This window comes from Camelus ferus, chromosome 11 (genome assembly GCF_009834535.1).
Source record: "Camelus ferus isolate YT-003-E chromosome 11, BCGSAC_Cfer_1.0, whole genome shotgun sequence".
NCBI lineage: Eukaryota > Metazoa > Chordata > Mammalia > Artiodactyla > Camelidae > Camelus > Camelus ferus.
The window spans coordinates 45,894,669-45,921,271 of NC_045706.1; the positions used below are offsets into that span (position 1 = coordinate 45,894,669).

At 36.9% G+C, this 26,603-nt stretch overlaps 1 long non-coding RNA gene across 3 annotated transcripts in view; it reads right to left on the reverse strand.

Annotated features, from left to right (window-relative positions):
* LOC116667174 overlaps positions 1 to 26,603 on the reverse strand; it is a 107,986-nt gene that overhangs the window by 15,373 nt on the left and 66,010 nt on the right. The gene's annotated exons all lie outside the window — the stretch shown is intronic.

Consider the following 26,603-nt stretch of genomic DNA (forward strand, 5'->3'; position numbering starts at 1 on the left):
GGCCAGGCTAGGAGTCTGGGACAGATGTCCTGCTCTTACAGCACTGTATTCTTCCGAATCTATCGTCTTGGCAGGATTCTTCTCTCTCCCCACAGAGCCTGAACCATTGAAACTCAAAAATCAAGAAAACTTTTTCCTTTGGTATTCTGCTGTGTCCTCCCATCCCCAGAGGCAGTGACTGCAGAATACCTAAGTTCTTGAGTATGGGATACCAGAGAATGTTGGGGAAAATTCACATACTAACATTCCAAAATACTGTCTTGCCACTTGTGTAAACAGTGGGTCAGTGGGTTGCTAGGAGGGCAGTGTGGAAATGGCAGGGAGAGCGTCTGTATTGGCTGTGGAGGGGCTACAAAGGAGAAAGACAAAGATCTGAAGGACTCCCATAAGATGATCTGGTCCCTGAGCAGCTGTATCTTCATTACAGAGACAGATGCAACATTCTGTCTGAACCTACTGCCCATAACCATTTAAATCACAGAACTAACTCCCCCTATTTTGCTTTTACTGTTACAGGTAACCTTCAGACAACTTCACTTTCCACAAGCCTGGTTTTCGGGGAGACAGTGAGCCAGTCAGAAATGTGTAAATATTTGCATCACCAAAGATATGGTTCTTTTAAAAAATTTTTTTTAAATTGAAGTACAGTCAGTTACAATGTGTCAATTTCTGGTGTACAGCACAATGTCTCAGTCATGCATGTACATATGTATATTCTTTTTCATTAAAAGTTATTACAAGATACTGAATATAGTTTCCTGTGCTATACAGAAGAAACGTTTTTTTAAATCTATTTTTATATATAGTGGCTAACATTTGAAAATCTCAAACTCCCAAGTGTATCCCTTCCCACCCTCTTTTCTCAGTAGCCATAAGATTGTTTACTGTGTCTGCAAGTCTTTCTGTTTTGTAGATGAGTTCATAGTGTCCTTTTTGTTCTTTCTTTCTTTCCTTTTTTTTTTTCTTTTAAGATTCCACATATGAGTGATATTATATGGTATTTTTCTTTCTCTTTCTGGCTTACTTAGAATGACGTTCTCTGGGTCCATCCATGTTGATGCAAATAGCATTATTTTATTCTTTTTGTGGCTGAGTAGTACTCCATTGTATAAATACACCACAGCTTCTTTGTCCAGTCATCTGTCAATGGACATTTAGGTTGTTTCCATGTCTTGGCTATTGTATACAGTACTACTATGAACATTGGGGTGCATGTATCTTTTCAAATTAGAGTTCCCTCCAGATATATACCCACAAGTGGCTTTGCTGGATCATCTGGTAAATCTATTTTAATCTTCTGAGATATCTTCATACCATTTCCCATAATGGCTGCACCAAACTACATTCCCACCAGCAGTGTAGGAGGGTTCCCCTTCCTCCACACCCTCTCCAGCATTTATCACTTGTGGACTTTTGAATGATGACCATTCTGACTGGTATGAGGTCATAACTTCATTGTAGTTTTGATTTGCATTTCTCTGATAATGAGTGATATTGAGCATTTTTTCATGTGCATATTGGCTATTTGTATGTCTTCATTGGAGAATTGCTTGTTTAGGTGTTCTGCCCATTTTTGGGTTGGGTTTTTGTTGTTACTAAGTTGTATGAGCTGTTTATATATTCTGAAAATTAAACCTTTGTCCGTTGCATCATTTGCAAATATTTTCTCCCATTCTATAGGTTGTCATTTTGTTTTGCTTATGGTTTCCTTTGCTATGCAAAAGCTTATAAGTTTAATTAGGTCCCATTTGTTAATTTTTGCTTTTGTTTCTATTGCCTGGGTAGACTGCCCTAGGAGAACATTGGCTAAGAATTATATCAGAGAATGTTTTGCCTATGTTTTCTTCTAGGAGATTTATCATGTCTTGTCTTATATTTAAGTCTTTAAGCCATTTTGAGTTTATTTTTGTGTGTAATGTAAGGGAGTGTTCTAACTTCATTGATTTACATGCTGCTAACCAATGGATATAGTTCTAATTTAAAATGAATACATTGGCTTTCTACTTTATATACATTACAAGCTCCATGGGCAGTCCTGTATTTCACATTCTTGATTTCCTGCCGATCCTTGACTTTCTGGGGTAAGTTGTGATTTGGAAGAGAGCCAGGAGCCTCTACAGGGATTCTTATGGAGTACCTGGTGGAGAAAACACTAGAGTGGCTGCTGAATTGATTTCTTGTGTGAGTAAAGTTCAGTTCAGGGAATTATAAATGGTTTATATTTTGTGTGTGTGTCTTTAGACTGACCTCCACTGGCTTTTGTTCCCACTTGCTCACCCAGGACTTTAGTCCCCCTACTTTTCTTCCTCTAAGGCTTCAGGAAATTTCTAGCTGTGTCAAAGTAATTTATAAATCATCCAGTCCATTACAGCATGGCATATACCAAGCAGCTTCTCCTGTCAGGTACATTCACTAAGTATACTGGCTCTTAATTTATACAAAACATCCTATTGCTGTTCATGCTAGCTAATGGTTGTGTAGTGATTATTATATAGCAGGCAAAATGTTACTCACTTATGCACATCAGCTTATTCACTTCTCACAAAAATACTGTTTTATGGGTTGAATTGTGTCCTTCCAAAAAAGTAGGTGGAAATCCCAACCCTAGTACATCAGACAGTGACCTTATTTGGAAATAGGATTTTTACAGAAGTAAACAAGTAAAATGAGGCCACTAGAATGGACTTTAATCCAATATGACTGGTGTCTCCATAAAAGGGGGGAGATTTGGACAGAGACAGATATACACCGAGGGAAGATGTTGTGAACACAAAGGGAAAGATTGGAGGGACATATCTTTGAGTCAAAGATGGCCAGCAAACCACCAGAAACCAGGAGGGGCATAGAACAGATTCTCTGTCACAGCTCCCAGAAAGAACCAACACTGCCAACACCTTTATTTTGGACTGCCAGCCTCCAGAACTACAAGACAATACATTCCTGTTGTTTACATTATCCAGTTTTTGGTACTTTGTTATGACAACCTTAGCAAATTAATACACTCTGAGGGAGGTATTATTGTTACCATTTTGCAGTTGAGGAAACTGACGCACAGAGGAATTAAGAGATTAAACCAGCTGGTAAGTGATTCAAACCCATGCACTCTGACTATGGTATCTGTGCTTTTACCCATTTTACTCAATTGCCTTTTGTCTTTTTTCTGGTTAAGGACCTTCTTTTCTTAAGAGCTTTTCACATTCTTCCAACTGACTTTGCCAGGCAGCACTGCACACATCCTTTCCTCTGTAGTCTCCCATAGGGCACTGTGGCCTTGACTTGCCCAGAGCTGCACTGTGGGCTGCGGACAAAGCCTCCCATGGTGCTGTATCCTACTCTCTTGTCAGCTTTCTGAAGTAGCACTGCCTGAGCCCTGGGCTTGGTAGAGTTTTTAGGGAGGCACTTTAGGATTTTAATTCCAGAGCTCACTCCCAAGAATCTGGACGTGAATCAGTGGGGAGAGGGTGTCTAACAAGGATGAATATGAGTACTGGCTCCCATTAAACTCTTAATTTCTCCTCACCATGTTCACTGAGCTATAACTGGGCCACATATGTGTATGTCAATCATGCACGTGTGTACATGGAGAAAAACACACATCAGGTTGTTGGATTAGAGAGGTATGTGAGAGAGAGACAAGAAAACCTAGCTATCCATGATGAGAACTCTTTGTTGGGTGTCAGCATGTTTAGTTAAAATTATGGGTTTGGATAAATGCTGGAGAGGGTGTGGAGAAAAGGGAGCCCTCCTACACTGCTGGTGGTAATGTAGTTTAGTGCAGCCATTTGGAAAACAGTATGGAGATTCCTCAAAAAACTAAAAATAGACTTACCATACGATCCAGCAGTCCCACTCCTGCGCATATATCTGGAGGGAATTCTAATTTGAAAAGATACATGCACGCCAATGTTCATAGCGGTACTGTATACAATAGCCAAGACATGGAAACAACCTAAATGTCCATTGACAAATGACTGGATAAAGAGGATGTGTGTGCGCGCGCGCGCACACACACACACACACACACACACACACACACACAGTGAAATACTACTCAGTGATAAAAAAAAGAATAAAATAATGTCATTTGCAGCAACATGGATGGATCTGGAGATCATCATTTAAAGTGGAGTAAGCCAGAAAGAGAAAGAAAAATACCATATAAAATCACTCTTATGTGGAATGTCCTAAAAAAAAAGGACAAAAATGAACTTATTTACAAAACAGACAGACTCACAGTCATAGAAAATAAACTTATGGTTACCAGAGGGGAAAGGAGGTGGAAAGGGATAAATAGGGAGTTCGAGATTTGCAGATACTAACTACTATATATAAAATAAATAAACAGCAAATTTATACTGTAGGGAACCATATATGATTTCTTATAGTAACCTATGATGAAAAGAATATGAAAAGGAATATATATATATGTATGAATAAAACATTATGCTGTACACCAGAAATTGACACAGCATTGTAAACTGACTACCTGTCAATTAAAAATAAAATTATATCTTAGAACATTGATTTAAAAAAGTAAAATTATGGGTTTATACCCACGGAGGTGTATATAAAGATAATCACTAAAATATAGTGATAATTGCAGGGTCATAAAATTTCAGGTGAACTTTTTTCATCTACATTTCTGCAGGATAAAGAGTAGTTACTGTTTTTCTCATGATAGTGGCGGCTCCCATGAGGAGCACAGAAATGATAAAGATAGTATTGTTTCTTTTATGTTGGATTCATGAATTAGCTTGACCACAAGGTTTCTGAATCTCCTCCACTTTGTTTCTGTGATTTATATATTTCTTTTTCTTTAAAATCATCTTGAAGATTAGAAGTGCGATACACAGGATAAGTGCTTAGAAGAGATCTGAAAAAGTGGCATTGAAAGAATCATCAGGTGAAGAAAATGGAAATGCTCTTAAAACGTCACATGATAAGGCACTCTCCTGGTCTCTTTCATTTGGACAGGCTGAGTGACTCTGTGATGTAGAATAAGATCCACTCCTTCTTCACCCATTTATTTGTGTTTGGCCATATGGATCATAATGACTGAGGCAGTCTGTTCAGTAACCTCTGCCCATGTTACCGGGCAACATATACCAGTCTTACAACAAATGAGTATACTGGCATGTTGTCATCATGATAATAAGTCCATGGTCGAAAGGGAATACAGTTGGTGCTCTTAATGAACAGTTATGGTACTGTTTTGCAGACCGAAACTTCCAATATCTAAAAACCGTCACGTTGTAAATATTCCTCCATTTGGTATATAGAGTTAGAGCATCCCTCACAACTATCTGGCTTTCAAGGTCAGTGAATGTTGTAGACTTCTTTGCCAAGTAGCTGCTGTGATATGAATAAATTTACGTGAAAATGAACACAGCCAGCTAGTTATTGAACAAGATTTTTTAATGGAATGTACTGACAGGAGAGAAGAAAAGGCAAACATAAAGGGTGAATAATAACCTAATGAAAAGAACTATTTTTTTCCTTCAGTTCAGGGGGAACGGTAATCTATCTTTTAAAGACAAATTTTCAAAAATCAAAAGGGAAGGAAGATGGAACTTCAATTCCATTGAGATAGAGGAAATATGTAAAGCATTTCCAAGGAAAAAGAATTATCTGCATGGATAAAACAAAACAGAAATAAATACTTGAATTGTTTAATTTTTTTCAAATACAGGAGAGTATGAACAAGATGCAAAACAAAAAAGTATAAGACACTTTTAATTAAAATTTTCGTAAGTTCTGTTAAGAACTCCTTTAAAATACCCAGCTGCAAGAAAAATAAGTTTCTTAAAGATGCCAAGTTTTTAAGGAAAGGAAGTAATTGTGCTTCAAGTGGTGCAAAAGGAGAACAATACGAGCTACCTAGTTTTGTGACAGTTTCCTGCTCCATCTATTGTCCTCCAAAAATAAAAAGGAGTCTGGTGCTTTGGGGTGATAAAAGCTCAGTATGTCAGACTAGAAATTGCATTTAACCTGTTTCATTAAATGAACTTTTTTTTTTTTCTTTTTTGGTGTGAGCTGTCCAAGAATCTCGATCCTTGTTTCAAAGTTCAAAGTACTCTCCAAGATTTTGTAAACTGCCTAGCTGCTTATATCCCCATGTCCCCTCTACTTCTGGGCTTTTACTTCTCAATTGTTTGCATTTATCTGCCCTCTGTATTCCCAGACGTGAAACTTAGCCCCTTCTTCATCACATGCATGTACACACACACACACACCCCCCTATGCATGGAGGCGGTGTGCTTTAGCAAAAGTGTGGTGGTACTCATGAAGGTTGTGTTTGTGAGACAGAAAAAGAGTGATTTCAAAGTAAACCTTAGCCACTCAGATTTTTAAGTGCTTTTGACTGTCCCCAAGAATACACTTCTCCTGGTTTCTCACTCTGCTTAGTTGAGATCTCATCTGTATTCTTCTCATCTGCCTCAGCCCTGTCAGCTCCTGTTCATGGATCACTCCCAGGCACTCCAAGATCTTTTCAGTTCTCCTTTACTCCTATTCCTAACGTCTGCTCCTGGGCAGTTTCACCTAAACTCAACTCAGTGTGCTACAGAAGAAAAGGGCCTTCAATTTAATGTCTCCCTACTTAGAAAGTGGATGTGACTATAAATTCAAAGATAAAATGTCATAAAATAAAATGTACTTTATTTTATTTGCTGTGTTTCAAGTCAGTAGCAATGGGAGATCCATTCCTTAGTCCCATGGGTTTTAAAGTAGGGACAGAACTTTGGATCCTCCCAGTTACACAGCTTCAAGGAAATACAATAGTCATCTTCTCCCTTTTCCATTTCCTTTGTAACAATGCTTTGCAGTAAACACATTGGGTTCTTGAAAACAGTTAGGATTTTGGCCAGGGTTGAGAGGTGGGATGAGTAGAAAGAGGTGATATGGAGAAAAGTGGGAATACTAACCTAATTCTTTATTATTTTCTAATCTAAATCAGTGCTTACTACATACTTCAATTGCTGGCATTTATTGCTGCTCTTAAAACGGAAAAGTAATTACTAGGGAAAATTAAATTTACTCTTACTTTATTAGTGTAATATATTTGTTCTTTGGAGCTATCTAAAACCAGCATCAAAGATATCATGCCTCCTTAATAATAAAAAAAAAATTGGAAAAGCTGAAGAAAAGAAGACAAAACCAAACACACTCTTAGTGGGGAGGGTACAGCTTATTTAGTAGAGTGCTGGCTTAGCATGCATGAGGCCCTGGTTCAATCCTCAGTACCTCCATTAAAAAATAAATAAACATAATCAACACCCTCCAAAAAACAAAACAAGTAAACATACTACCATATGATCCAGCAATCAGACTCCTTGGTATTTACCCAGAGGAGTTAAAAACTTATGTCCACACAAAAATCTGCTCATGGATACTTTAGATGGTTTTTTACTAGGTAAATGAATAAACAAACTGTGGTACATCTAGACAATGGAACGTTATTCAGTACTAAAAAGTAACACGCAATCAAGCCATAAAAAACATGGAGGTAATTTAAATGCATGTTATTAAGTGAAAGAAGCCAATATGAGAAGGCTACATATTGTATGAGTCCAACTATATGACATTCTGGAAAAAGCAAAACTATAGAGAGAATAATAAGATTGGTGGTTGCCAGGGGTGAGTCAGGTGGTAGGGAGGTGAATAGTCAGGTCGTAGAGAATTTTGAGGGCAGTGAAAATAATCCATATATTATAATGATGGATACATGTCATTATACATTTGTCTAAACCCATAGAATGTACAACACCAAAAGTGAACTCTAAGGTAAAGTATGGACTTTGGGTGATGATGATTATGTCACTGTAGGTTCATCCTTGGTGAAAAATGTACCACTCTGGTGAGTGATGTTTATAATGGAGGAGGCTATGCATGTGTGTGCATAAGGACCATATGGGTCATTTTTGTATCTTACCCTCAATTTTATTGTAAACCTAAAACTGCTCAAAAAAATACTCTTCTTTAAAAAAGCATAAGTTTTACCTGTTTTTTTTTTGTTGTTGTTGTTGTTGCTTCAAGACATTAAATGGTGTCCCCAGGAAAAAAAAATGCATAACTATAATAGCATTATCAAACCTTAAAAAAAGGAAGGTAAAAGAGACATTATAGATTTTTCTTTTTAGTTAGCAATGGGCCAAATGAAAAGAGAATTATTAAAATAATTCATTAGAGAGATTATTACAATGTATTTTATAAGATACTGTCTGTGACCATTCTCTGTTAAAATTATATCAATAGGCCCGATCCTATGCAGGATTGAACAGACATTTGTCCATTTTTAGCCCATTCCAAATCAGAAACAGTGTCCTCAGTCTGAATTGCCTGGATTGATAAGTCTACTGTAAAAATGCTTTTCTGATAAGTATTATTATCAGTTTGAGGGATTCATATCCCAAAACTTGACAGGAGCTAAACTTCCAGGAATTAACTTGCAGGCCACTCTTTTGGCAGGAGATCCTGTATTAGTGTTTTTTGAGTGTTTCCTTCAAGCTTCAATTTCCAAATTTTTTTTTGCCTGTTTAATTTTTGGACTAGACTACTGGACCTCAGAAAAAAATTCCATTTCCGAAGTCTGCTCGTATGAATGTCAATTCCTGGGCAAGCATTTTATCAAGTGGCCTTCCTTTGCTCTTTCAAGGGAAGCTAGGGCAGAAATCCCTTTCAGGTTATGTTACTAAATGGTCATTTTTTGGTTATTTGCTCCCAAATACATGAAATCATTCTCTTGAGATTTTCTCCTTCAGGTCTGTCAGTTGGCATCATCATGTTGATGATATAAGTTATTCCAAGATTTCCTTAGTTTTTTATCAGTAGTCACTGTGGTTAAAGTACTTTATATATTTTATAAGGGAGTTTCCTTTTGGATTATTGTGGTTTAAATCTTCACTTTTATGGTATAGATTTTTCTTAAGTATCTGAAGATCCTTGGCTTTCTGTTCATATTTAGGAACCAGGCCTTGAAATACTGGTGGAGAGTGCTGTGCACATAAGGGCGGTTTGTCAGCTGATAAACCTAATATTATTGAACTGGGGTACCCCCAGATGCCATCATCTGTGGTTGCATCCCTGGAAGGAATTCTCCAATTTTCTTTGTCTGAACATTATATATTTGGCTGCCAGGGTTTTCAAGGACCTGAGCTGGGAGAAAGAGCTGTGGTTGGTTGTGGGTGGGCTCAGGGTTTGGTTTATAGATGCTCAGGTAATCCCCTTTATTTCCAGTGCAGCTCTTCACTCCCATCTTTCTTTATGGTCAGTATCTCTTAGTGTAGAGCTACAGAGCCTCCCTGATTCGACTTATCCTGAGACAAAACCTTCTGTTTTCTGCTGGAGTGAATGGAGTGAGTAAAGTGCTCCTTTTCCTGAAACATAAGAAGGCTATTTCTCTTTTGGATCTTTAATTCATTTGTAGTTTGTCTCTTTGTAGCTTCAATTCCTGGTTTTTCTCTTTTTCTTTATATAATCATTTAACCTAGAATCATTTTTTATTCATCAGTCGCATCAAATTTTAGAGTCCTTTTTAATTAGTTAGTATCTTAGTTCCCTTATCTATAAAATTGGACCTGATTTGCTAAGGTCCTTTCCAAATCAGAACTTCTGATGTGGTAGGAAGCAGGCTAAAAGGGCAGGCACTGGAGTTAGACACCCAAATTCATATTACTGCTCTGTCACTGGACAGTCTGAGTTCTCTGGTTGTAAGCAACAGAGACCAACTGGGCTTCTGTAAGCATGAAAGAAAGTGAATTACAGAATCTGTGTTAAAGCTGGAAAGCCAGTCTCAGAGAATGGGCAGAGAACCAAGAGAAGCAGGCAGTAGGGAGTGAACACAGTCAAACTCCAGGAACAACCTGATGAGGAAGCTACTGCTGGTGCCACTGCCACTGCCACTAGATATTTGCCACCAGCACATTCTTGATGTCACTGCCATGCCTCCTTGAATGATTTCTCAATTCTCCCTTTATCTTTGTGATTGGTGTTCTTAAGTCTCAAGGGATAGGAGAGGAAATTTATGTCCCCATTTGTATTAGGGGTCCCCAGAGAAACAGAACCAATATGATATTTTATTTTAAGAATTGGCTCAAGTAATTATGGGAACTGGAAAGGGAAATTTGTAGGGCAGGCTGGTGGCCAGAAAATTAAGGTAAGAGTTGATGTGGCATTCTTGAATCTGAATTCCACGGGGCAGTCGTAGGGTGGAAACTCAGGTAGTTTCTGTGTTGCAGTTGTGAAGGTGAAGTCCTTCTTTGGGAAATCTGTCTTTGTTCTTAAGGCCATCAACTGATTGATAAGTTCACTTACAATACAGAGAGTAATCTGCTTTACTTTAAGTCAACTGATTAAAATGTCAATTATATCTAAAAAATACCTTCGCAGTGACATCTAGACAAGTGTTTGACTGAATGACTGGGCACCATAGCCTAGCTAAACATAAATTTAATCCTCACACCATTCAATGTCTGTAACAGGATCCCTCTTCAAATATTCCCTAGTTTAGGATGCTGGGTAGGGAGATGACAAAAAAAAAAAAAAAAAGATATCTGCCCACCATAGCCGCTTTACTGTGTGACCTTGGGCAAGGCTCTTCTCTCTGTTTCAGAATGCAATACTGTAAAATGGAGATAATTATAGTAACTACACATATGATGGCTGTGGATGGTAAAGGATAAAAATATATGTAAATCACTTAGAGAAGTGCTTGGAACAAAATAAGTGCTCAAAAACTAGGTGCTATAATTTTTTACCTAAACACTGCAAAGGAATTTTGTCACAACTTATCTACCCAGCTTCTCAAAGTGTAGCATACTTGAGGATGAAACACCTGAATCTGATGGAAGGAAATGTGATTTGTATCCATAACCAAAGGTCTGTAGTTTGCACACTCAAACAGTGATACTAATAGCTATAATTTTTTGAGCCCTTACTACCTGCCAGGTACAATACTGGATACTTTACGTACATTTACTCATATAACTGACTCACACAATAATCCAGTGTGGTTTGTGATTCCTCCTTTTATAGAGAAGATACTGAGATTTAGAAAACTAATATCACGCCCAGAATCACACAACCAGCCCATTGCAGGGCCTGCGTAAGAACTCAGGATTTTCTTATTCTAAAATCGTGACCTCTCAGCTGCTCCTCTGTGCTGCCTCTACTTTAGTCCAGACAGAGGGGTCATCTCCTCTCCCAGCTTCAGTTCCTCAAGTGTTACCTCAGCTTCATTGGTCTGGAAAATGAGAATCCTGAGGTCTGCCCTAAACATCAGATTCAGGATGTCAAACCCCTGTGAGGAAGATCTTAGTCCTTTTTATTAACATTAGTTTTTTGTTTTTTGGTTTTTTTTCCCGATAGTAGCTCTACTTCAGCTTCCTTTTAAAAAAATGGTTAATGAAATTTTGAGATTTAGAATCGACTCATGGATGTAGAAAAGAAAGAAAATAGGATTTTAAAAAGTCTCCTTTCCTACAATTAGAACAATGAAAAATTAAAATAAAATTCTTTCATATAAACTATTTAAAGCTATTTGAATAAATTTAGGGTGCCACAGAAAATATTATTCCATATTTAGAAAAGACAGTGTTAATTTTCAAATATTACTTAAAAACAGTTTTAAATATTTGGTAGATGGAACACTTCATAATATCCACCATAGAAAAAGAAAGATAGAAAAAAATCACATGCAAGCCTTTCATGTGTGGACAAAAACATCTAAAGGCTATGTGTATCTGACAACATTAAAAGTAGGAATTAAGCCTATTTTCCAGAAGAAATTTGAATCTTAAACATTTTATTCTAGAAGTCAAGTCTACAATCAGTTGAAACGGAGAGCACAGGAATTCACTGGATGGTATAGATTCAGACCAGTTCTTCTCAAACTTTATTGTCCACATATTCCACGTAGGGATGGTTTCAGAATCCAGGTAGATTTGAGGTGAGACCTGAGCTTCTAAATTTCCAACAAGCTCCCAGGGTTACTAACACTGTTGTCAAGGGATCACATTTTTAGTAGCAAGGGCAGACTACTGATTTTGGTAGTTGAGCTGAAAAGCCAAACACCATTCAGTAATCAGAGCGCTTCGTTATTTATTGTTGTTAGTCATTAATAGCCAATATGGTATTATGCCTTTGGTAGCCAGAGTTAAAGATGGCTTTGAAGTTAACTAGAGACCATTCTATCTAAATGTCTGGAGGTGAAGGAGGGAAAGGATATTGATACCTGTTGGTCATCGGAGGTACTCTTTGTACTTAACATGAAATGTCTCGTTTCATTTCTGTAACAATTCCAGGTGAAGCCTACACAAGAGCCCCCTTTTACAGATGAGAAAGCAAATTTTAGAGAAAGTGTTTGGTGTGGCTAGTAAGTGGTGGAGTCAGGGTTTGAATCTCTGTCTATCTGACTTGATAGCCCCTGTTTTTTCCAATGTACCATGCGCCAGTCACATTAGATGACCTTACTGCTATTGTGTTTTCTTTTGACAACATTGGCTATCCTTTATTTTGAAAGTTTTCTTATAAAAGGGAACCTAATCCAATTTTTAAAAAATCTACAACAAATTGTTCATTAAACTTGCCTCTTATGTCTTGTTTTCCTGTTTCATTCTGTATGTCACAGTTGTTCTTTACCCTGCAGAGGCCTTGATGCTTTGTGCTGAGCTGACTGACGAAGCATTATGATTTAAAAACTGATTTAAAAAACATCCCATTCCTCTCTCCACAAAGCCCCAACCTTTGATCTTCTCTCAGGAGCAATTTCCTTTCAGCCCCTTTTTCAAAGCTAGTAAATGGTTAGAGTGCAGTCCTTTCCCTCTCCCCAAAAGGAGAGGTTGAAACCTTCAATTCCCCACTGTCATTACTGTTCTATTGGAAGTCTTGGTGTAGGATTTGGTTTTCTATAGTGAAGGCAAAATCAAATACAGTGAACCTCATGCTCTGGCTGTGTTTATTATACACTTTTGAACTAAGTGAGGTTTTGACAATTACCTAGTTCACTTGATCTATGCAGGTGAAGCCATATTATTTTAGCACTTTTTATTATTAATATTTTTGTTTGACCCTCTTTACCCAGAAGCATTGTTAGCATGATTTAAATTAATTGGATAATTGAAGAACCACCATTTTACCTTGTGATATGAAATAGTAAGAATTCTTGCAGTCTTTAATAAGGAGACAAATGAATAAATTAGTTACCTAGGACTTTTGAAATTCTTGTGGTTTTTTTTTTTTTTTTTTTTACTATTCAGCTTTTCCTTAAAGGCAAGCCAAACTGTAGAATCAACGAGATTAGGGCTACTTGGGTTGGATTTGGGGTGGAAACTTTGAAGCCTCGTCTTCTCATCCCTCTTATTCTGGGCATATTCTCCTGAGATAGAATGGTTCATTGGAATATGGTTACATGGGAAAAATACAGACTGTCAAGTTAGACACACCAAGGTTCAGATTCTGACTTCTAAAACATTCTTAGAGCTCTGATCGGTGACTACTGGCTTAGGCCAGAGCATTACATACACTTTTATCTCAAGACTAATTATTTATCAATTTTAACTAAAATACATGACTTTTGAAAAATAACTAATATCTATGAATAATTAACAACAGTATTTGAGTATTTCTGCAAATACTTGAATTTCCTTAGCTAGCATTTTATTCAGAGTCCCAGATTTAGCTAATTCTGCTTCCTAAAATCAAGTTATAGGGTCTTGAGTTAATAGGAATTTTAGAAGTGAAGCATGGAAAGATATATGAATTTTGAATCTGCTTTTTGTTCTTCTTTGCTGGGGCCTCTATTCAGATCAGATCTCTAGCTGTAGCCCACACAATCCAGGAAACATGTCAAATGACTATGTGGCTCTTGAGGTCATCTGCACATCAGTCACCTGCAGAGCTTATTGAGGGGTAAAGGGATGTGTCCTGTGTGGCTATCATTTTAGAAAATTTTAGGGTTAATTCTAATGCATAGTCAGGACTGAGAATTGCTGGATAAAGCCATTGAACGTTAGTCCTTTTATTCTGGTCATTTTTGTAAATGGAATCTGGATGCTCAACAAATTATAAACCTGGGTTTTTTTCATATCTGTAAGTTCAAAGCCAGAATGGACAGTGATAACACCACATGGTCTGGTCTTCCTGTTCTGAATACATATGGCATAAGATTTACCCAGTCTTCTTTAAATCCAGTAACATTAAAAACAATGGCTATAATTTACTGAGCAACAAGTATGTATAGGTATCATCATCATTATCATCATCACTACCACATCATCATCAGTGCTGAAATTTACTAAGCACTTGCTAAGATGTTCATGTATATAATTTCTTCTAGTTCTCACAAAACTCTGTGCTATGAGCATATACTCCTCTTTTTTTATGGGTGAGAAAAATGTCACAGAAGTGTCCAGGCTACCGATTCAAGGCTACCCAGCTAAGACGTGTGAAGTTTTGGCTCCATATCTTTATACATCATCTCTATCTTTTACAACAACCCTGTGAGATTGGAATTGAACATGTATCCTCATTTTAAAATTAAATATAAGTATCTAAGATTTTAAATAGTTAAGTAACCAATGTTAGATGTTGGAAAGCAGTCTGAAGTCAAGGCCAAGTAATAATTATTTGTTGTGCATAAAAGAATACCTTTTTCTTATCCTGTGAGGGCTTGAAGAGCCACATGCAAATAGAATTCCTCCTAAACCAATGTTATTTTGCAAAGAAAAGGCTAGTAAACTTTGAGTTTAAAAGATTATATATATATATCACAGTAATTGAAACTCCTGGATATGGGCTTTGAGGATTATAGAGAAGGTGAGCATGGGAATCAGCCTATATCCCTTGCTTTAAATTTCTCAGCCAACTTTATTTTAAATGTATAAGTATGTTAAACCATATAATTCCCTGGATTATTTACATTCTAGTCAAGGTGACTATTGAGAAGGATAGTATAATTACAAAGTACAGTTTCCAAGCTGAATGAAATTGCTGTTGTGTAATAGGTCTTTTGGGGACTGACCTCTGAAAATGCCCAAAACATATACTTGTAAGTCATGGTTAAAGGTAAATGATATGCAACCCCTGAGTTAATATATATGAAGTGGGAGGAGCTCTTTGATTTGCGTAGAACATTTTCTTCTGCTATTTGTCAAACTCAGAAAAAAGATGAGAATCAGAAGTACAAATTCCTTTTTGACTTTGTTTTCTATTTCTCAGCATGGCTACTTTTCCATCATCTTCATGAGCACATGAGGAATAACTCTTTGAGCAGCAGGATGAAACATAGCTGTCCGCTAATGTCCAGGGTCTGTGAGATTTATTATCTGAGCAGAGAGCAGTATCTCCCAGTTCTGCCTCAGTTAACTCTAAAGTACCATCCTACTCTGCTCCATTCCAACATCCACCTACTATTTCTTTCTTTTTTTTAATTGAAGTATATCTGATTTATAATATTGTGTTAGTTTCAGTTGTGCCACAACGTGATTCAATTATATATAGATTACTTTCCATTATAGGTTATTACAAGATACTGAATATAGTTCCCTTTGCTACAAAGTAAATCCTTATTGCTTATGCTCATCTATTTTATGTCTAGTAGTTTGTATCTCCTAATCCCAAACTCTTTATTTATCTGTCCCCTACTCCCTTTCCATTTTGGTAACCAGAAGTTTGTTTTCTATGTCTATGAGTCTGTTTCTCGTTTGTATCTAGATTCATTTATATTATTTTTTAGATTCCACATGTAAGTGGTATCAAATTAATGTTTGCCTTCCTCTGTCTGACTTACTTCGCTAAGTGTGATATCCTCTAGGTCCATCCACATTGCTTCAAATGGCAGTGTTTCATTGTTTTTATGGCTGAGTAATAATTCCATATACACACACGCACCCCCCACATCTTCTTAAGCCAGTCATGTGTTGATGGGTACTTGAGTTGTTTCCATGTTTTGGTTATTATAAATTGTGCTGCTATGAACCTTGGGGTGCATGTATCTTTTTCAATTAGAGTTTTCATCTCTGGATGTATACCCAGAGTGGGGTTGCTGAATGAGATGGTAGTTCTATTTTTAGTTTTTAAGGAACCTCCATACTGTTTTCCATAGTAGCTGTACCAATTTACATTCCCAGCAACAGTGCACCTACCGTTTCTTAGCTGAACGTCAAGAGAATATTCAGTGCGTAGTGGGCAGCTGGCTGAGGTGTGTATGGCAGTGTTAGGTATTACATGCAAAATATCAGCACAGGATATGCAATTACAAGAGAAATCTAGCAGTGGCAAAGATGTTCCCATGTCCTTGCTGATTTATCTTTCCTCCCTGTATGAAATAAGTTATTGTGTACAATCAGTGCTTATTATCTGGCCCTTCTTCATGTGATCATCACTTCTATAATGTAAGTAAGTATATCATTTTGTGCTGAAATGAGATCTTTGATAAATTTATTTTCATTTTGTCTTCAATCTGTAATTATATTTTTCTTTGCTTCTTCGTTATCTCATTCCAGTCACTTCTATAAGAAGGATGGAGGAAGGTTCACAGCCTAAATTCTTCAGTCATTTGTTCTAGTTATCTATTGCTTCACAACAAACTACACCTATAATAGTTACCACATCCCATTATTTCATGGGTTGGCAATTTCAGCAGCGCTCATCTGGATGGAGTTTTTCTGTTCTATATGATGTTGACTGGAGCATCTGGTTTGATCTGGAGGGTCCAAGATGGCTTCACTTACAAACCTGAAATTTTGGTGTCATAGCTGGAAGGAGTGCTCAGCTGGGCTGGTCTCTCTCTCCATGCAGTCTCAGGGTCTCTTTATGTGGTCTTTCCAGTAGGATATCTTACATGGTGGCTCAGGGCTTGAAGAGAGCAAGGTGGGAACTACCAGTACTCTTAAAGGCTGGCCTAGAATTTTTCATAGCATTACTTCTGTTGTACTCCAGTGGTCAAAATCATCAGAGATCAGCCCAGTTTCTAGTAGGGGGGAAATAGACTACACCTGTCCATGGGAGAATTATGAAAGCATTTGTAGCCCACATTATCCATTAAAAATAAAACACTAACCACTTGTCCTCTAAAACCAGGAACATGGTGGGGCAGGAAGGGAGTCACATAAGATGAGTACATCAGGATTTCTTCTTCTAGGCTTAAAGAAATCATGTTTTGAAAGTATACCAGAGATCATCGATTTCTACTTCCCACTTTTACAGATGAGGAAATGGGGTGACAAAATTTAAGAGACTTATTGAGCAAATGAAGTGAATTACATGGGGTTTGAACTCAGGGCTTCTGATTCCCAGTCCGGTATTTCTTTATAGACTATCACCTTAATGTTCATGTTATGTTAGTTTGTCACCAGAGCTAAGCTCCCCATTTCCAATTTGGTCTCAATTGAAAGGAATTAGTTTTGATTTACTTTATGGAATACTTTCTTGGCTCTAACAAAAGCAGGGTGAATTTGCAGGTTACCTCAGGAACCATAGTCTTAGATTAGAGTACACATTAAGAGATAAGAAAAACAATCTTTTGCTTGTAAACCTCAAATTCAATTCTTAACTATGAAGTTCTCAAATTATGTTTTTAAAGTTGTGGTAAAATATGCCTACCATAAAATTTACTATTTTTACCATTTTTAAGTGTATGGTTAATGGTGTTAAGTACATTTATAAGTTGTGCTTCCCATTTCCAGAACTCTTCATCTTATAAAACTGAAACTCTATACACATTAAACAACAATTCCCCATTCTCCACTCCTCCCAACCCCTTCTACTTTCTGTCTCTATGAATTTGACTAGTTTATTTGAGTGGAATCATATGGTATTTGTCTTGTGACTGGCTTATTTCACTTATTTTCAAGGTTTATACATGTTATAGCATGTGTCAGAATTTCTTTCCTTTTTGAGGCTGAATAATATTCCATGGTATGTATATTGTCACATTTTGCTTTTTCATCCATCAGTGGACACTTAGCTTGCTTTAATGTTTTGGCTGTTGTGAATGGATGTACAAGTCTCTCTTTGATATCCTACTTTCAGTTTTTTTGGATATTTGCCTGAAAGTAGGATTGTTGAATTATAGCATAGTTCTGTTTTTAATTTTTTGAAGAATTGCCATACTATTTTTCATAATAGCTGTATACCATTTTACATTTCCACAAAAGGTTTCATTTTTTCCACAACTGTGCCATCTCCCTTCCTTCCTTCCTCCTTCTTTCTTCTCTTTTTTTCCTCCCTCACGCTCCTTTATTTCTATTTATTTCTAGTAGCCACCCTGGTGGGTGTGAGGTGGTATCTTGTGGTTTTGATTTGCAGTTCCCTAATAGTGATGCTGAGCATTTTCACATACGTTTTGTTAGCCATTTGTATGTCTTGTTTCGAGAAATTTCTACTCAAGCTTTTTGCCCTGTTTTTAATTGAGTTGTTAATAGAATTGTAGGAGTTCTTACATATTCTGGATATTAACCCTGTATGAGGTATATGATTCACAAATATTTTTTCCTATTCTGTAGGCTGCTTTTTTTCACTCTGTTAATTCTGTCCTTTGATGGACAGAAGTTTTTAATTTTAATATAGTCCAATTTATCAATTTATCTATTTTTATTTTTGTGGCCAGTACTTTTGGTATCATATTCAAGAAACTGCAAAATGCAATGTCATGAAGCTTTTCCCCTATGTTTTCTTCAAAGTGTTTTATGGTTTTAGCTCTTACATTTAGGTATTTGCTCCATTAAGAGTTACTTTTTGTGTATGGCGTAAAGTATGAGTTCAACTTTATTCTCTCATGTGTATATTTAGTTTTCCCAACACTATTTGTTGAAGAGACTGTTCTTTCCCCCATTGAATGGTCTTGGCACCCTTGTTGAAGATCACCTGACCATATATGTGAGGGTTTGTTTTTGAAATCTCTTTTCTATTCCATTGGTTTCTATGTCTGTTTTTGTGGCAGTATCACACTGTTTTGATTATTGCAGTTTTAAAATAAGTTTTAAAATTAGAAAGTGATATGTCTCCAATTCTCCTCCCCCCTGCTTTTTCAAGATTGTTTTGGTTATTTGGGATCCTTGAGATTCCACATTAATTTTAGGATGAATTATTCTACTTCTGCCAAAACCACTTTTCAGCTTTTGTTGGGATCTTGACAGGGATTGTGTTAAAGCTGTAGATTGCTTTGGGTATTACTGACGTTGTAAATATGTTGTCTTCCAATCCATGAGCACATGATGTTATTCCTTTAAATTGTGCCGAATTCTTAACATAGATTATAAACAAACAAAAGTAATTAGGTCTACTGTGTATAGGAAAGAAATTCAGTGGTTTTGATTTTCTGCCTTAGTGAAAAGCAATATTTGCAGTAGTAAAATTAAATAAATCTCTTAACTTTATTCACTGATTAAAAAAAAACTTTTATGTTAAACTTATTTAAAAGATACTTCTCATTAGATTACAATTTCTGAAATGCATAAATCTCTACACCTGGCAAATAAGTGTTTTCTGTTTCCTTGTCATTTTCCATGGTTCCAAAACTGTCTATCAATGGACATTCTGAGACTTCTCTTGATAGAATTATAAATGGTTTGCAGTAGAAGACTGTAAACTCTTTGAGAACAAGGACAATATCCTTTTTATCTTAGCACCTTCCCCCTAACTCACATATTTCTTGGTTAATGGAACCAAGGGGGCAAATGAAATTAAGTGCCGACTACCTAATCATATCAGTAGGTCGACCATCAACAAACATTGTTTTATTGAATCTTTCAAATCCACATCCAGTTTTAACAGAGGGGTTTAACCTTGTTTCAACTTCTGTTTCAGGGAAAAAATTCACGTCACCACTTGAGCGTCCCTCCTTATCTTGGGCAGCACTGAGAGCTTGTTAGCAGTGACCTTTCTTGGCCTATAGTAGAATTTTCATCAGCAGTGTTTCTTCTCATCTCTACTTGTTGTGGTTGCTTCATGTTGCCCGTTGGCCTTGAAGGAGTTTTTTTTTTTTTTTTTTTTTCAAGTGCCAAAATTGTTTGGTTTACTTTTAAATAATTAAAGCACAATTATAAGAAAGAAAATGGCTTAAAGAATTTTTTCATGTAATATTTCTAGGGACATGCATAAACACTTTTGAGTTATTATGGGTACAGATAATGACAGTGCATTAAGAGACCAGGCAAGCAGGAAATTTCAGATGAAGAAAAATGAAGCTCTCTAACAAAAGCTCTTGTACTTCATCATAAATTAATAATGGAAAGAAACAAACTCAACTTCTTCCATATTGGTTATATTCTAGAAATTCTTTGGAGACTTTTTTTTTTTTTTGCCAAAATTGTATTTCTCTTTTTTCATTACATCATGCAGTGCACACAGGGTAGGACACATAGAAATTTTGAGCCTCTTGTAGAAAGATTAACCTTCTATTCTTAGACAGACTTGAGGAAGCAAAACTTCTTTCTTAAGATTTTCAAGATAAAGACATTTTGCTGATTTTACCAGATAATCAATAAAATATGTAAATGGCACCAGTGAAGTGCTTTGTTCCTTTCCATTGCTTAGAGATGCCCTATGTAGGAAACTTGATTTTTCAGATACCTGCTGTTCAACTAGACGAGGCTTTGCCATCTTCAAAGTGTCAAATAAAATGTCTACTGGAAAATGTGTTGAAAACAATATTCTAGGATATTTGCTCCTGCCTTTGTACACAAGTATGAGTCCCTAAATCGTAGTATGATATTATCAACTTCAACAAGTACACAAAATGGCTCTAGCTAAGCTTTTATGCTGAGTAAATGTGAAATGCTTTACATTTTAAATTTCATCCAGTAAATTATTACAAAATATGGACCTTTTCCCGAATTTTCTAATTTGCTGTATTTTTTTCTGGGGCCACTCATACATTTCTAAGGAATGGAAGAACTTGAAATTCCAGTCCTTCTGTAAACAATTAATGGGAAAGAATGTGGAGTGAAGGGAGGCCAAAGGAAGGATACAGAAGTGGTTAAGGAAATAAGGGGCTGGATGAAACAGAACTGGAGAATAGAGACATGCTCACCACCTGCAGAAAAACAGCCATTCTGCTGCTCAGTCTGAAGTTCTACTTTACTATCAAAATCTCAGTTCTTTGTTTAGTCTCTACAACTTATGGTATATAAATTCACTTGCAGTCAAGGACATGACTCAAGTTCATGAAGGGTCTAGTACAGAGAGGCAAATTTACTTTATCACAAATTCTAGCCTGTGACTTGACAGCAGCAGTCTAACATATTGTGTTGAGAAGGATGCTGATGTGATGTCCAGACTCTGCATAAACGAGTACTGTGACTAGCAATATCTGCATAAGTGAGGGAAGGTGGAGAGGTGTTATGCATGAAGGTATTTATTATCCTTGGTTCAGAGTTTCATGTTAGCAGTTTAGTACCAGGGAGGAAACACTCTGAAAAAGCTAAGTCCATTGAGAACAAACACTTTATTTTGTTATTTCCTGTAGTATTTAAATATATCTCCCCTTAGTGTGTTGACAACACTTGCAAAGAAGTTAGGGAGGCTGGAATAAAATTTACTTGTCTAATTTTCAAACTCTTGAGGTAAAAAATTTTAAAAATGCATTTATTTATCCCTCAAAACCACTTGGTTTCATTTTCTTTCATAGAGATAGTAAAAAGCAGCCTGTGGGGCTTGGGGGAACATTTGGTACAGCCACCTTGTTTCATACATATTCACAAATTCATTCATGACAAAGTACATATGATGAATGATTTTACTTTCATTTTTTTCAAAGGACAAATCTTTATTTCCACATAATTAAATCTAATGGCTTTCAATTGCAATCCTCTTAAATATCAAAGAATTGCCTTCACCTTGAAAGTTCTTGAACTTTGTTGAAATTGCCTTTTTAAAAAGGATCATGGGGCGGCTGCTGTAAGGTTTTCTTCTCGATTTACAACTCAGTCATAGATTTAAGGAGAGTGTAATTACCAGGTACAATCCCTAAACAGAACTGAATTGCTTCCTGGGTGCCAAGCTTGTTGCAGACTGACCTTCAATAGAACAAACAACACTGCAGCTCTGCTGTGTCCTTGTTAGATTTCAGCAGGATCTGAAACTTTTTTTTCTTCCTCTATGGGAAAAAAAAGGACAAAGAAACCCGGTGGTGCCTGTCCTTTGATAACTTTCACCCACTTGGTCAAAGGATCAGAAATTCCAGTTATCATTGCTTTTCCTTAAAAACAAAACACAACTTATTAAAAGCAATTCTGAAAGATCTACCATAAATACTTGTTCTGAAAATTGAACCAATCCAACAGCCTCTAAATCAACCACCTACTTGTTCTTTTCTGAAGAAAACAGAAATCATTTTTTGCCCATGACATCACAGTGGGAGACTGACCAATGGAAAACCCTAAATCAGGAAATAGGATCTCTTCTCTTAGGTTAGTTGACATTCCAGAAATAGTCAAGTATAATTCCTCTACTTCACTCTGTGAAATAAGATTTCTTCTCTGAGTTTTATTCCTCACCAATCGCTTCATGGACAGTAGGCCCCCTTACCTGTGGGGGGTACGTTTCTCATGTGATGCCTGAAACTGGATAGTACTGATTCCTATCTATACTATGTTTTTCCCTATAAATACATACTTAAGAGAAAATTTAATTTGTTACCAAAGGCAAGCTCATGTGCCAGACATGAGGCCATGAGGCCAAACAAACGAAAACATCGGAGTTTGGAGCAGAGAAAGGTTTACTGCAGAGCCGAGCAAGGAGGATGTGGTGGCTCATGCCCAAAAAACCCCTGAACGGTTTTAGCAAAGCATATTTAAAGGGCAGGTAAGGGAGGGGGTGTCACAGGGTACCTGATCAGTTCATGTACAGTTCTCTGATTGTCACTGAGGTAACTGGGTGGTCAACACTATCAACCCCTAGGCACCAGGAGGCCTGGGGGCCACGTGCTCTCTATCTTCAAGTAGTTAATTCCTTTTCTTTGGCTGTGGTTTTTAGCATCTGAAAAACTCAGGAAATATACATGAGATACTATTATCTGGGTACTTCAGAAAGGAGCTACAGCAGAGGATATAGGGAAGAGGTCTGACCGTGGAAGGCCCCACAGGGTCCTGCTCGGTTACAGATTTATAAATTAGGCATAGTAAAAGATTAACAACAATAACTAATAGTAAAATAGAATAATTATGATGATATACTGTAATAAAAGTTATGTGAATGTGATCTTTTCTTCTCTCAAAATATCTTGTTGTATAAATTGAATGCTTTTCCATCTTAACTAAACCCTTATCATGTACTGTAGTCATAACTTCTGCAGTTTGAGGTGGGACGGCAAAACTAGCAAATTTCCTTTTCCCTTTTCACAATTACCTTAGATCTTAGCAACTTCAGCATATGATTCTTTTTCTTTCCTATTAAGCTGGGAGCTTTTACCCTTTTACTTAAAGGAAGCACTTTACCACTTCTTTTTGGCATATTTAAATTGCTTGTGCTTTGGGGCCATTATTAAGTAAAATAAGTATTACTTTAACACAAGCACTGCGATACCAAGACAGTGGATCTGATAACTAGCTGGCTGAAAGTGACTAATGGGTGGTACAAAGGGATATTTCGCATCCAGTGTGGGATGGAGTGGGATGGCACAAGATTTCATTATGCTATTCAGAATGGCAAGAAATATACACTTAAGGATTTTTTATTTCTGGAATTTTCACCCCCCCCCCCTTTAAATTAAAGTACAGTCAGTTATAATATGTCAATTTCTGGTGTACAGCACAATGTTGGTTGTGCATATACGTACATATATTTGTTTTCATATTCTTTTTCATTAAAGGTTATTACAAGATACTGAGTATAGTTCCCTGTGCTATACAGAAGAAACTTGCATTCTTTTCTTTAAGCTATTTTTATATATAGTAGCTAACATTTGCAAATCTCAAACTCCCAAATTTATCCTTTCCCACTCCCTTTTCCCAGTAACCATAAGATTGTTTTCTGTCTGTGAGTCTGTTTCTGTTTTGTAGATGAGTTCATAGTGTCTTCTTTTTCTTTTTTTTAGATTCCACATATGAGTGATATCATATGGTATTTTTTTTCTGGCTTACTTTGTTTAGAATGACAATCTCTAGGTCCATCCATGTTGCTGCAGATGGCATTATTTTATTATTTTTTATGGCTGAGTAGTATTCCATTGTATAAATATACCACAACTTCTTTATCCAGTCCTTTGTCGATGGATATTTAGGTTGCTTCTGTGTCTTGGCTATTGTATGTAGTGCTGCTGTGAATACTGGGGTGCATGTATCTTTTTGAATTAGAGTTCCTTCTGGATATATGCCCAGGAGTAGGATTGCTGGATCATACAGTAAATCTATTTTTAGTCTTTTGAGGGCTCTCCATACTGTTTTTCATAATGGCTGCACCAAACTACATTCCTACCAGCAGTGTAGGACGGTTCTCTCTTCTCCACAGCCTCTCCAGCATTTATTGTTCATAGACTTTTGAATGATGGCCATTCTGACTGGTGTGAGGTGATACCTCATTGTAGTTTTGATTTACATTTCTGTGATAATGAGTGATGTTGAGCATTTTTTCATGTGCCTATTTGCCATTTGTATGTCTTTACTAGAGAATTGCTTGTTTAGGTCTTCTGCCCATTTTGGGGTTGGGTTGTTTGTTTGTTTGTTTGTTTTGTTACTAAGTTGTATGAGCTGTTTATATATTCTGGAAATTAAACCTTCGTCAGTTGCATCATTTGCAAATATTTTCTCCCATTCTGTAGGTTGTCATTTTGTTTTGCTTATGGTTTCCTTTGCTATGCAAAAGCTTGTAAGTTTAATTAGGTCCCATTTGTTAATTTTTGCTTTTATTTCCATTGCCTGGGTAGATTGCCCTAGGAGAACTTTGCTAAGAATGACATCAGAGAGTGTTTTGCCTATGTTTTCTTCTAGGAGATTTATCATGTCTTGTCTTACATTTAAGTTTTTAAGCCATTTTGAGTTTATTTTTGTGTATGGTGTGAGGGAGTGTTCGAACTTCATTGATTTACATGCTGCTATCTAGTTTTCCCAACAGTACTTGCTGAAGAGTCTGGAATTTTCCATTTAATGTTTCTGACCACTTTTGACCTCAAGTAACTGAAACCACAGAAACTGAAACCCCAGATAAGGGAGCACTACTATAATAAGTGTCAGGTTGCTGTTTTTTCTGTCCCTCTGGAAGAGGAACATTTTGTTATATTCAACATTCTAATCAGTCTTTAGATAATTAGCTGATGGTGTGGCCAGAAAAATTCTACAGAATTCTGTTGAGCAGTGGAATTTTCAGGCCAGCCCTTTTAAATGCCTATACACGCACGTGCACCCATGCGCACACACACACACACACACACACACACATGCACGCACGCACGCACACAAGTAAATATGCTTGCATATATATTTGTGTGTACATGCACACATAATCCTCTGGATTTCATTATATTACACAAAAGAGCCAAATAAAATACAATGTCTATTCTTATCAAGGCTTCTAATTGCTCTTCTGAGGCAGAAAATGAGGGCAGGGAAGGCATTTATTTGTAGCAATCAGAATGGAGAATGCTAGTTTACCTGCCCTTTCTTAATTACAGTCATTCTTGCATACCTCCTTCACCTGCTTACCCCTCCACCATCATGGCACCCCGTGTCATTCCATACATGTTTATAAAAGTAATCCACCTTGTTCTTTTTGAATAATTATTTTCACTTCCTTATACAAATACACAGACATACACACTCTTAACAACTTGCATTATTCATGACAAAGTGTGCAACTAGGCACTTGTGAGGAGGATTTTCAAACACATGGTGAAGTAGCAAATTAGTTCAAATGTAGGCATCACCATATAATCCAGGAAACCATTCAGAGATGCAGGTTATGACAATTCTGATGACCCATTCTCATTGGTCAGTTGGTTCTGTTCAGAGTGAAATGCTTTACCTTGTGACATTTGAAAAAAAAAATTATAGCAACTTTGTATTTTGGTAATGAAAGGTGACTCTGGAGATTAGAAAGGAGTCTTTCCTACAAACTCCAAACACTACATCCTTTCTGGCACTTGCATTGTTTTCTCTGGGCAACCAGCTACTCCTCATCAACCTTTGTCATAGGTTAATAAAGGCTCTTCACAGGTTGGCTTCTGTCCACCTTTCCAGTCCCACCTCTTTCCACTTGGCTGTAAGCAGGTCGTGTTTCACTAGTGTTGATTCACTCTCCAAATGGGCTGTGCTAGTTCTTGTCTTCTTCTGGGCCTTCACAGATGCAGTTTGCATTGTAGGATATCATCCCTGCCTTTCTCAATTGGAAAATTCCTAGTTATCCACCTTTAAGTGTTTCTTATATTACTGTCCTGTGAAGATTTCCCAGATTCACATATCACCCAACACCAGTGTGGCGGAGAGTTCCGTTTGCCCATGATCCCTGTTCCATGGTAGTGAAAGTGTTTTTCTGCTCACCTGCTTCCTTACATTCTGAGTTCTGAAAAGGAAGCAGCAACTTATCAGCTACTCCCAGAGTTAGAACAGGGTCTGGTGCAATTAGATTGTTCATAAACATTTGTGGGGAAAAAGTTATAGATGATTTCATATCTG